The following is a 9900-nucleotide window of genomic DNA, read 5'->3' on the forward strand; positions in this document are numbered from 1 at the left end:
AGGGATGGAACCCAGGGGCCCTCTACCTCTGGGCTACACTCCCAGACCTATTTTATATTTTATTTGGAAACAGGGTCTCTTAAGCCAGCTCAGGCTGGCTTCGAACCTGCGTGATCATCCTGTCTCAGCCTCCCAAATGCAGGGATTACAAGTGTGGGTCACCATGCCCAGCTTTTATTCTTTATTTTGAAACCGGGTCTCACTGAGTTGCAGAGGGCCTCACTAAGTAGCTGAAGCTGTCCGCGAATCATGATCCTCCTGTCTCAGCCTCCCAAATGCTGGGAGTACAAGTGTGTGCCACCACGCCCGGCTGAAACATAATCTTGATAAATTGCTGAAGGTCTTGCTAAATTGCTGAGGCTGTCCTTGAACATTCAGTTCTCCCTTCTCTTCCTCCCAAGTACTGGGATTACAGGTGTGTGGGATCATGTTTGGCTCTTTCTAAAGCTCCAGTTTGGTCCTTGTACCTACATACTCACCAATTCCAGACACCTTTGTGCATACAGTTTTTCTTTTTTTTTAATTTGGTATGGGGGATTGAACTCAGGGCTCTTCTCCTGCTGAGCTACTCCTCCACCCAGCCGTGTGTGTGTGTGTGTGTGTGTGTGTGTGTGTGTGTGTGTGTGTCTGTGTGTGTGTCTGTCTGTGTGTGTCTGTGTGTCTGTGTATTTTTGGCACTGGGTATTGAGCCCAGGCGCAGTCTACCGCCAAGCTACAACCTCATTCCTGTTTTTTATTCTTTTCTTTTTTTTTTTTGCAGTACTGGGGATGGAACTCAGGGGTATCTACCTCTGAGCTACACCCTCAGCCACCCTTAGCCACCCTCAGCCCTATTTTTTTTTTTTTTTTGGTACTGAGGATGGAACCTAGGGGTATTCTACCTCTGAGCTATACTTCCAGCCCTATTTTTTATTCTTCATTTCGAAACAGGGCCTCGCTGAATTGCAAAGGGGCTCGGTAAATAGCTGAGGTTGACTGCGAAGCACCATCCTTCTCTCTCAGCCTCCCAAAAACTGGGATTACAAGCATCCACCACCACGCCTGACTATTCTTTATTTTTGAAATGGTTTCACTAGTTGCAGAAGGCCTCACTAAGTAGCTGAGGCTGGCCGTAAACCGTGGTCCTCCATTCTCAGCCTCGCAAGTACTGGGATTACAAACGTGCACCATCATGCCCAGCTTGCTTTTTTTTTTTTTTTTTTTTTTAAACAAGGTCTTGCTAAGTTGCCAAGGCTGGCCTTGAACCTGTGATCCTCCTGTCTCAACTTCCCAAGTACTGGGATTACAGTTATGTACCTCCTTGCCCATTAAATGACTTCTTTTTTCCGAAATGAACATAGAAAGCAGGGTTTGGCAGCACACACTTGTAATCCCAGTACTTGAAATGCTGAGAGAGGAGGAGGGTCGCAGGTTTGAAGCCAGGCTCAGTAACTTAGCAAGACCTTGTTTCCAAATAAAATTAAAATAGGGCTGGGAGGTGTCGGGTGTGGTGGCGCAGACTTGTAATCCCCACACTTGGGAGACTGAGACAGGAGGATTGCACAGGTTCGAAGCCAGCCTCAGTTACTTAGGCTTTCGGCAACTTAGTGAGACCCTGTTTCCAAATAAAATATAAAATAGGTCTGAGAGTATAGCCCGGAGGTAGAAAGTCCCTGCGTTCCACCCCCAGTACCACCAAAAATAAATGAATAAATAAATAAATAAATAAATAAATAAATAAGAAAGAAAGAAAATAGGTCTGGAGGCATAATTCTGTGGTAGAATGCCTCTGGTTCAATCCTCAGTACCACCACCCTCCACCCTCACACCAAGAAAAAAAAAAAAAAAAGAGAAAGGGACACAGATCCTCCTTGATAGGAAGGACAGTACAAAGACACTGGAACTCCTTTTTCTACAAATCTTTTTAGAAGTAACTCCCCCATTGGTAAACATTTTTTGGGGGCTTTGGGGATGGAACCCAGGGGCATTTGCCCTCCAAGCTACACCCCCTGCCCTATTTTTTTTTTTATTCTTTATTTTGAAACAGAGTCTCAGTAAGTTGCAGAGGGCCTCACTACGTAGCTGAGGCTGTCCTAATCTTCTTGTCTCAGCCTCCCAAATGCTGGGATTACAAGCGTGCACCACCATGCCTGACAAACATTTTTTTTTTTCTTTTTGCAGATCTGGGGGTGGAACCCAGGGGCAATCGACCTCCAGGCTACTACACCCCCTTCCCTATTTTTTATTCTTTATTTATCTCCACTAAGTTGTGGAGGGCCTCACTAAGTAGCTGAGGCTGTTCACGAACTGTGATCCTCCTGTCTCAGCCTTCCGAATGCTGGGATTACAAGCCTGCACCACCGTGCCCCGCTGCTGGTAAACATCTTATCATTGCTTTATTTAGGTTTTTTAAAGAGGCACTGTGGTTTGATTGGCTAGAATTATTATATTCATTGTGACTTAAGTTTTTTGCTAGAAAATATAATCATTCCAGGTCATGTGAAATAGTTTTCTTACCAGTAGGGTTATTTTAAGAAATAAAAGTTAGGGAAATAAGTTGATAATTTTTGCCCTAAAAGAACATGAAAACATAATTTGAAACTTTTCTTAAAGATGTATAAAACTAATAAATGTTAAAGAGCCATATGCGTTTATTACTTAGTTGGGAGAAGTTAGAATATAAAAATTCATTTTAAGCTCAAGAAGTTATGTGGCCAGTCATAAGACTTGCTAGAACAAGAATCTGACAAATGGTTTAAAGAATGTATCCAAAACACACAAGTATATTTTTAATTTACCCTTCTAATAGCTTGGAATCTGTTTACAAGTAATGTTGGTTTTCTTCAACAGATTGCCCAGAGTGGAAAAACTAGTGATATGTTTTTCATCTTCCAGAAGGACTGAGAGAGTATATTAAAATGTAATTATCAAGCCAGGCATGGTGGTGTATACCTGTAATCCCAGTACTTGGGAGGCTGAGACAGGAGAATTGCAGGTTAGAGGCCAGCCTGAGCAACTTAGCAAGACTGTTTCAGGAGTAAAGAGCGGGAGTATAGCTTGGAGGTAGAATGCTCTTCAGCTTAATCCTCAGTACCCAAAAAAAGTGGGGGGGGGAGGTCTGTGTATGTTGATACATGTCTATAATCCCAGTAGGACCTTGTTTCAAGACACAAAGAAAATTAAAAAGGACTGGGGTTATAGCTTGGAAGAGGCAGGGCACCCTGGGTTCAATCCCCAGTACCACAAAATTAAAAAAATAGAAATATCACTAGTAAAATGTGGAGCATAGACCTAGTATACATCTTTCAGTTACTTTTTTTATGCGGTGCTGGGGATCAAACCCAGTGCCTCACACACATGGTATGCGAGTGTTCTACCACTGAAATGAGTCCCCAGCCGCCTTTAGTCCCCATTGAACACATTTCCTGAGTATCTTCTAGGTTAGTAACTTTTTTTTTCTTCTTTTTTATTTATTTATTTTTTTGCGCTTTTTTTGTGGTACTGTGATGGAAGCCAGGGGCATTCTACTTCTGAGCCACACCCCCTGCCCTATTTTTTATTCTTTATTTTGAAACAGGGTCTCACTGAGTTGCAGAGGGCCTCACTAAGTAGCTGAGGCTGTCTGTGAACCATGATCCTCCTGTCTCGGCCTCCCGAATGCTGGGATTACAAGCGTGCTCCACCACGCCTGGGTAAAGTTAGGTATCTTGCAAAATGCTTCATAAATACGATAAGGTCCCTGGCCTGTAAATTCAAGTCGTTTAACGAGTGGCAGTTCCTTTTAATTATGATGGAGAAGCATAGATATCTATGGCTATTTCTCATTTTCAAATAGCTGAATGGGGGTAGGGAGAGTCTCTGGCAATGTCTGGTCAACACAGAGCTGTGCTAGCCAGCCCTCATGCTGGTGTAGAGCACGTGCACTGTGGAGTGGTCTTGACATTTCGCTAATGTTGAAGTCAGGCCCTATCTATTTCTGTTTTAAAAGGAGAAAATTACTGAAGCCCATTGTTCTTTGGCAGTAAGAAGGGGTAATTTGGTGAATACTGACTTTTTATTCTCAGGGACATTATCAAGTGCCCAGAATTTCCTTGGTGCCTTATAGAACAGGGGAGAAAACCCGGCAGGCATTCTTGATGTCCTTTGTGGTCTGAGAACTGTGATACTCACTGTATGCACATGCCTCCCAGCACAGCAGGGAGGAAGTTCTTCCTTATGGTTCCATGGCTGAGAGAGAACAAACAGGACCTGGCCCTTTTCTGGGTAGAGTAAGAGATTCACGTCTTGTTTGTGAGGTAGGACTTGAGCAGAGAGGACCATTTTAGGGGAATTTTTGGGTATAGGTTAAGAGAAAAGAGGCAGCCTGCTTCATTCATGTACAGTGATGTAGGTCATTTAATAATAGATTATATGCTTCATATATTGTAAAGTTCTATAAAGCTCATTGTTATATCAGCTTTTTTCAGCTGGCATAACAGTATGTTAGGCTTATTATTAGTATATAGTTTACTGTGTTCTCTGTGTGTGTATGTCTGTGTAATACTTTTACTAGTAGATTTTGTGTGTGTATGTGTGGTGCTACTGATTGAACCCAGTGATGTTCTACCCCTGAGCTACACCCTCAGCCCATTTTGTTATTTTATTTGGAAATAAAATAAAACTTGGGTCACCAAGTTACTGAGAGTCTCACGAAGTCGCTGAGGCTGGCTTCCAACCTGTGATCCTCCTGTCTCAACCTCCTAAGTACTGGGATTATAGATGTGAACCGCCATGCCTGACTTACTAATTGGTTTTTTGTTTTATGTTTTTTTTTTTTTTTTTTTGGTGGTACTAGGGGTGGAACCCAGGGTTTTTTTTTTTTTTTTTTTTACTTCCGGGCTATACTGCTAGACCTGTTTTATACTTTATTTGGAAATAAATAAATAAAATAGGGTCTCACTAAGTTGCTGAGAGCCTCACTAAGTAGCTGAGGCTGGCTTTGAACCCATGCGATCCTCCTGCCTCAGCCTCCCAAGCACTGGGATTACAAGCGTGCACCACCACGCCTGGCTCTCTAATAGATTTTCTTACATCAACTATTCAGTGCTCTTTAAATTAAATTGCTCTTTAACTTAAATTGCTCTTTAAATTAATCTTAGCCAGGCGTGGTGGCGCAGGCTTGTAATCCCAGCATTCGGGAGGCTGAGACCTGGAGGATCACGGTTCGCGGACAGCCTCAGCTACGTAGTGAGGCCTCTGCAACTCAGTGAGACCTGGTTTCCAAATAAAGAATAAAAAAAAAAAAATAGGGCAGGGGATGTAGCTCGGAGGTCAAATGACCCTGGGTTCCATCCCCAGACCCGCAAAAAAAACCCAAGTAAATAAAAAAATTAATTAAGTAATTAATCTTGAACCAGGTGAGGTGATTCACCATTATAATCCCAGCATTTGGGAGACTGAGACCAGAGGATCGTGGTTTGTGGACAGCCTCAGCTACTTAGTGAGGCCCTTTGCAACTCAGTGAGACCCGAGACCCATGCCCAGCTTATTTTATATTTTGAGACAGGGCCTTGCTAAGCTGCCCAGGCTAGCCTCCAACTCCTGCTTAAACCCCAGGTTAGCTGGGAGTACAGGTGTGCCTTACCATACTTGGCACATTTATTGAATTTTTTATGATAAGTATTATTTCAGTTACTTTACTATTTATTCAGGATTGAACCTGCCACTGAGCTACATCCTGCCACTACATCCCCGTTTTTATTTTTTTATTTTTCACTAAGTTGTTCAGGCTGCCCTAAAATTTGCAACCCCTTTCTGCTTCTGTCACATAGCTGGGATTCTGGTAGCTCCCTTCCTTCTTTCCTTCCTTTCTTCCTTCTCTCCCTCCCTCCTTCCTTCTTTCCTTTATGGTACTGAGGATTGAACCCAGAGGCATTCTCCCTCCAGGCTGTACCCCCAGCCTGATTTTATTTCTTACTTGGACACAGGTTGTGCTGGGTCGCTGGGAACCTTGCTAAGTTGCCAAGGCTCACTCTGAGCCTGTGACCCTCTTGTTTCAGCCTTCCAAGTACTGGGAGTTCTGGCGTGTGCCCCCATGCCTGCCCTGCAGCTCTTTGAATTTCTAATTCACACAATTATTCTACATCGATCCTTAAATCAAATGGATAGAATTAACTTAAAAACCAATGTAAGCATAAAACTTTAATATTATAACAAAAGATATATTACAATGCTATTTTATATAGTAAAAGCTGGAAATAACTTCTTGATTAGGTGATTGCTGCCTGAGTGTATGAATGTGTCCTTTGTAGAGTTTATTTTAATTTTTAAAATTTTTTTTTGGTACTGGGGATGGAACCCAGAGGCATTCTATGTCCGAGCTACAGCCCCTGCCCTATTTTTTATTCTTTATTTTGAAACAGGGTCTCACTGAGTTGCAGAGGGCCTCACGAAGTAGCTGAGGCTGTCTGCAAACCACGATCCTCTGGTCTCAGCCTCCTGAATGCTGGGATTACAAGCATGTGCCACCACGCGGCTCCCAGCTTTATTTTTATTTTATTTTATTTTTTAAAAAATATTTATTTATTTTTTAAAGGGTCTAAGTTGTTGAAGGTCTCTGCTGGCCTCGATCCTCCTGTCTCAACCTCCCAAGCGCTAGGATGACAGGCGTGTGCCACCACACCGAGCCAAAATGATGGTTAGATGCCATGAAGTAGGTGGCAATGCCTTAGCAGTATGAATGTTGTCAGGCCCGAGGGCCTTTTCCAACCTTGTCAAGGGGAGTGCTAACCTTCTCTCCTTTCATACAACACTTTTTATTTTAAATTAATTAGTCAGTCTTAAATATTTTCTCAGTTTTGATTTCTAATATGGTAAATATAGATAGATATAACCCACATAAGCAAAAAATTTTTTGAGGTCCTCAATAAGTTTTAAGAATAAAGGAATCTTGACGCCAAAAAGTTTAGAATCATCAGTCCTGAAGAACGAAAAAGAGGACTTAGATTGCTTAACAGTGAGAAACTTGCAAAGTTATAATAATTAAGATAGGGTGGTATTAGTAAGTAGATTAGACCGGTGAAGCAAAATTGAAAAGCCAGAGCCGACTCACACACTCAGTGCTTCTCAACCGTGGCACAAGCCCCGATGTGCAGTGGGGAATGGAGCCCGGCAGGTTGCCGTTCCGGGGATGTGAGGCTCCCTTCCCTTCTCTCTGGTTTTCCTTGCACTTTTTGTGGGAGAAACTGGCTTTTCTCTGAATTTTGCCAACTGAATCTCTATGGTGTTTTTTTAAACCATTACAGGGTTTGGCACTCAATAAAGAAAAACGTGTTCAAATTTGATGGCATTATCATTAGCACACGCAGGCGTCTTTACTCTGTTCCTCTCTTCTGCATTTCCACACTGGTAGTTAGATTTAAAGGTATAGATGGAGAGCAAGGGGGAAATGGGAGAGAGAAAAACGTTCCGAGGTTTTGTGTGTCAGAAGGTACATAGTACTTGGTTGTCTGTTTCTAGAATGACACTAGCAGTTGATCTGTTGCCTGAAGATTCATTGATGATAGTTACAACTCGGTGATGATGGACTTGAAATACTTCTATACAGACAAACTTCTGCCAGGTGTGGTGGCATGTGCCTGTAATTCAGTACTTGGAAGGCGAGACAGGAGAATCGCAGGTCCACGGACAGCCTCAGCAATGCAGCAAAGACTCTCAGCAACCTAGCCACACCTTGTTTCAAAAATATAAAAGGGACTAGAGGAGCCAGGCATGGTGGCACATGCTTGTAATTCCAGCTTTCAGGAGGCTGAGAACGGAGGATCTTGGTTCGCCGACAGCCTCAGCTACCTGTGAGGCCCTCCTCCACAACTTAGTGAGATCCTATTTCAAAATAAAGAATAAAAAAATAGGGTGGGGGATGTAGCTCGGAGATCAAATGCAACTGGGTTCCATCCCCAGACCCACCAAAATAAATAAATAAATAAATAAATAATGGGACTAGAAGTATAGTTTAGAGGAAGATGCCCTTCAGTTTAATCTCTAGTACCAACAAATAAATATGTAAATAAATTAAATATGACGAAACCTCTCTTTGTTTAATATTTGGCATTATACGTATTTCAACAAAACTGAATTACTTTTTTTTTTTTTTTTTTTTTTTTGGCAGTACTGGGGTTTCTGGAAGCTCTTCTACCTCCGGGCTACATTCCCAGACCTATTTTATAATTTTGGAAACAGGGTCTCAAGCCAGCCTCTCAAGTGTGGGGATTACAAGAGTGTGTCTCCACGCCCGGCTTGAGTTACTTTTATTATAAGAAAATCAATTAAAATAAATTCAGGCCAGGCGTGGTGGCACATGGTTGTAATCCCGTCATTTGGGAGGCAGAGACAGGAGGATTGCAGTTTGAGGCCAGCCTCAGCTACTTAGTGAGCCCCTTTGCAACTCAGTGAGACCCTGTTTCAAAATAAAGAATTAAAAAACTAGGGCTGCGGATGTAGCTTGGAAGTAGAATGCCCCTGGGTTCCATCTGCAGGGCTGCAGCAACAACAACAACAACAACAACAACAACAACAAAAACAACAACAAAAACAATAACAGCTATTTTGGTTCTGAATCTTAATTGCTTTTAGTTATATGTCTTAAAGTAGATTGATTTAAGGCAGAAGTCTTCAGCTTTATCAGATCCAGTTGCTCTTGTATGTATGTATAATATTTCTTAGACTATTCTGGAATAAAACTTATGGATAATTAGTGGGTTTTTTTTTTTTTTTCAGTACTAGGGATGGAACCCAGGGGCATTCTACCTCCGAGCTACACACCCAGCCCTATTTTTTTTTTATTCTTTATTTTGTATTTTGTGTGTGTGTGTGGTACTGGGGATGGAGCCCAAGGGCTTTCTACCTCCATGCTACACCTCCAGACCTATTTTATACTTTATTTGGAAACAGGGTCTCACTAAGTTGCTGAGAGCCTCACTAAGTAGCTGAGGCACGCTTTGAACCTGCGATCCTCCTGTCTCAGCCTCCCAAGAGCTGGGATTACAAGTGTGTGCCACCATGCCCGGCTTTATTCTTTATTTTGAAACAGGTACTTACTGAGTTGCAAAGGGCATTACTATGTAGCTGAGGCTGTCTGCGAACTGCGATCCTCCTGTCTCAGCCTTCCAAGTGCAGGAATTACAAGCATGCGCCACCACGCCCGGCTGGAAAATTTAATACTATGTATTCGATACATAGTTTGAGTTGGTGTTGAATTTTGGGTTGAAAATGATTTTCCAAGTCGGGTGTGGTGGCACACACTTGTAATCCCAGCGCTCGGGAGACTGAGACAGGAGGATTGCAGTTCGCAGACAGCCTCAGCTACCTAGTAAGGCCTTCGCAACTTAGTGAGACCCTGTTTCAAAATAAAGAATAAAAAATAGGGCAGGGTATAGCTCAGAGGTCGACTGCCCCTGGATTCCATCCCCAGATCCGCAAAATAAATAAATAAATAATAAATAAAAATATACAAAAGAAAAAAAATGATTTTCCCTCAAAGCTTTGAAGCATTTCTATTCAAACATCCATTGTTACTGAACATTATAACTTTTATTCCATTTTAGTCCTCTATACCTTGCATCATATCTATATTTTTTCCTCTGAAATCTTTTAGGATTCTGTTACTTATTATATCCTGAAATTTTACAGTGATTTATCAGTGGAAAGGATATTTGGTAGACTTATTATTTATTTATGTGGTGCTGTGGATTGAACCCAGAGACATTTTACCTTTGAGCTAGCTATATCCTAGCCCCCTTCCCGATACTTAATACCCAGGCTAACCTTGCTATATTCGTACTTTTACACTTATTTGGAAATAGCCGCTCATCAATCAAGTTCAGCCTCCTTCCTCTCTTAGTTTTCCATTCAAACTTTGCTGAGATTTCCCTTCCATTATCTGGA

At 42.1% G+C, this 9900-nt stretch overlaps 1 protein-coding gene across 2 annotated transcripts in view; it reads left to right on the top strand.

The window, feature by feature from the left end:
- MTA3 (metastasis associated 1 family member 3) overlaps positions 1–9900 on the top strand; it is a gene marked incomplete at both ends in the record, with an annotated part of 134667 nt that overhangs the window by 40801 nt on the left and 83966 nt on the right. The window lies entirely within an intron of this gene.

The sequence above is a fragment of the Muscardinus avellanarius genome (genome assembly GCF_963383645.1).
Source record: "Muscardinus avellanarius genome assembly, chromosome: 15".
In the NCBI taxonomy this organism is placed as follows: Eukaryota; Metazoa; Chordata; class Mammalia; order Rodentia; family Gliridae; genus Muscardinus; species Muscardinus avellanarius.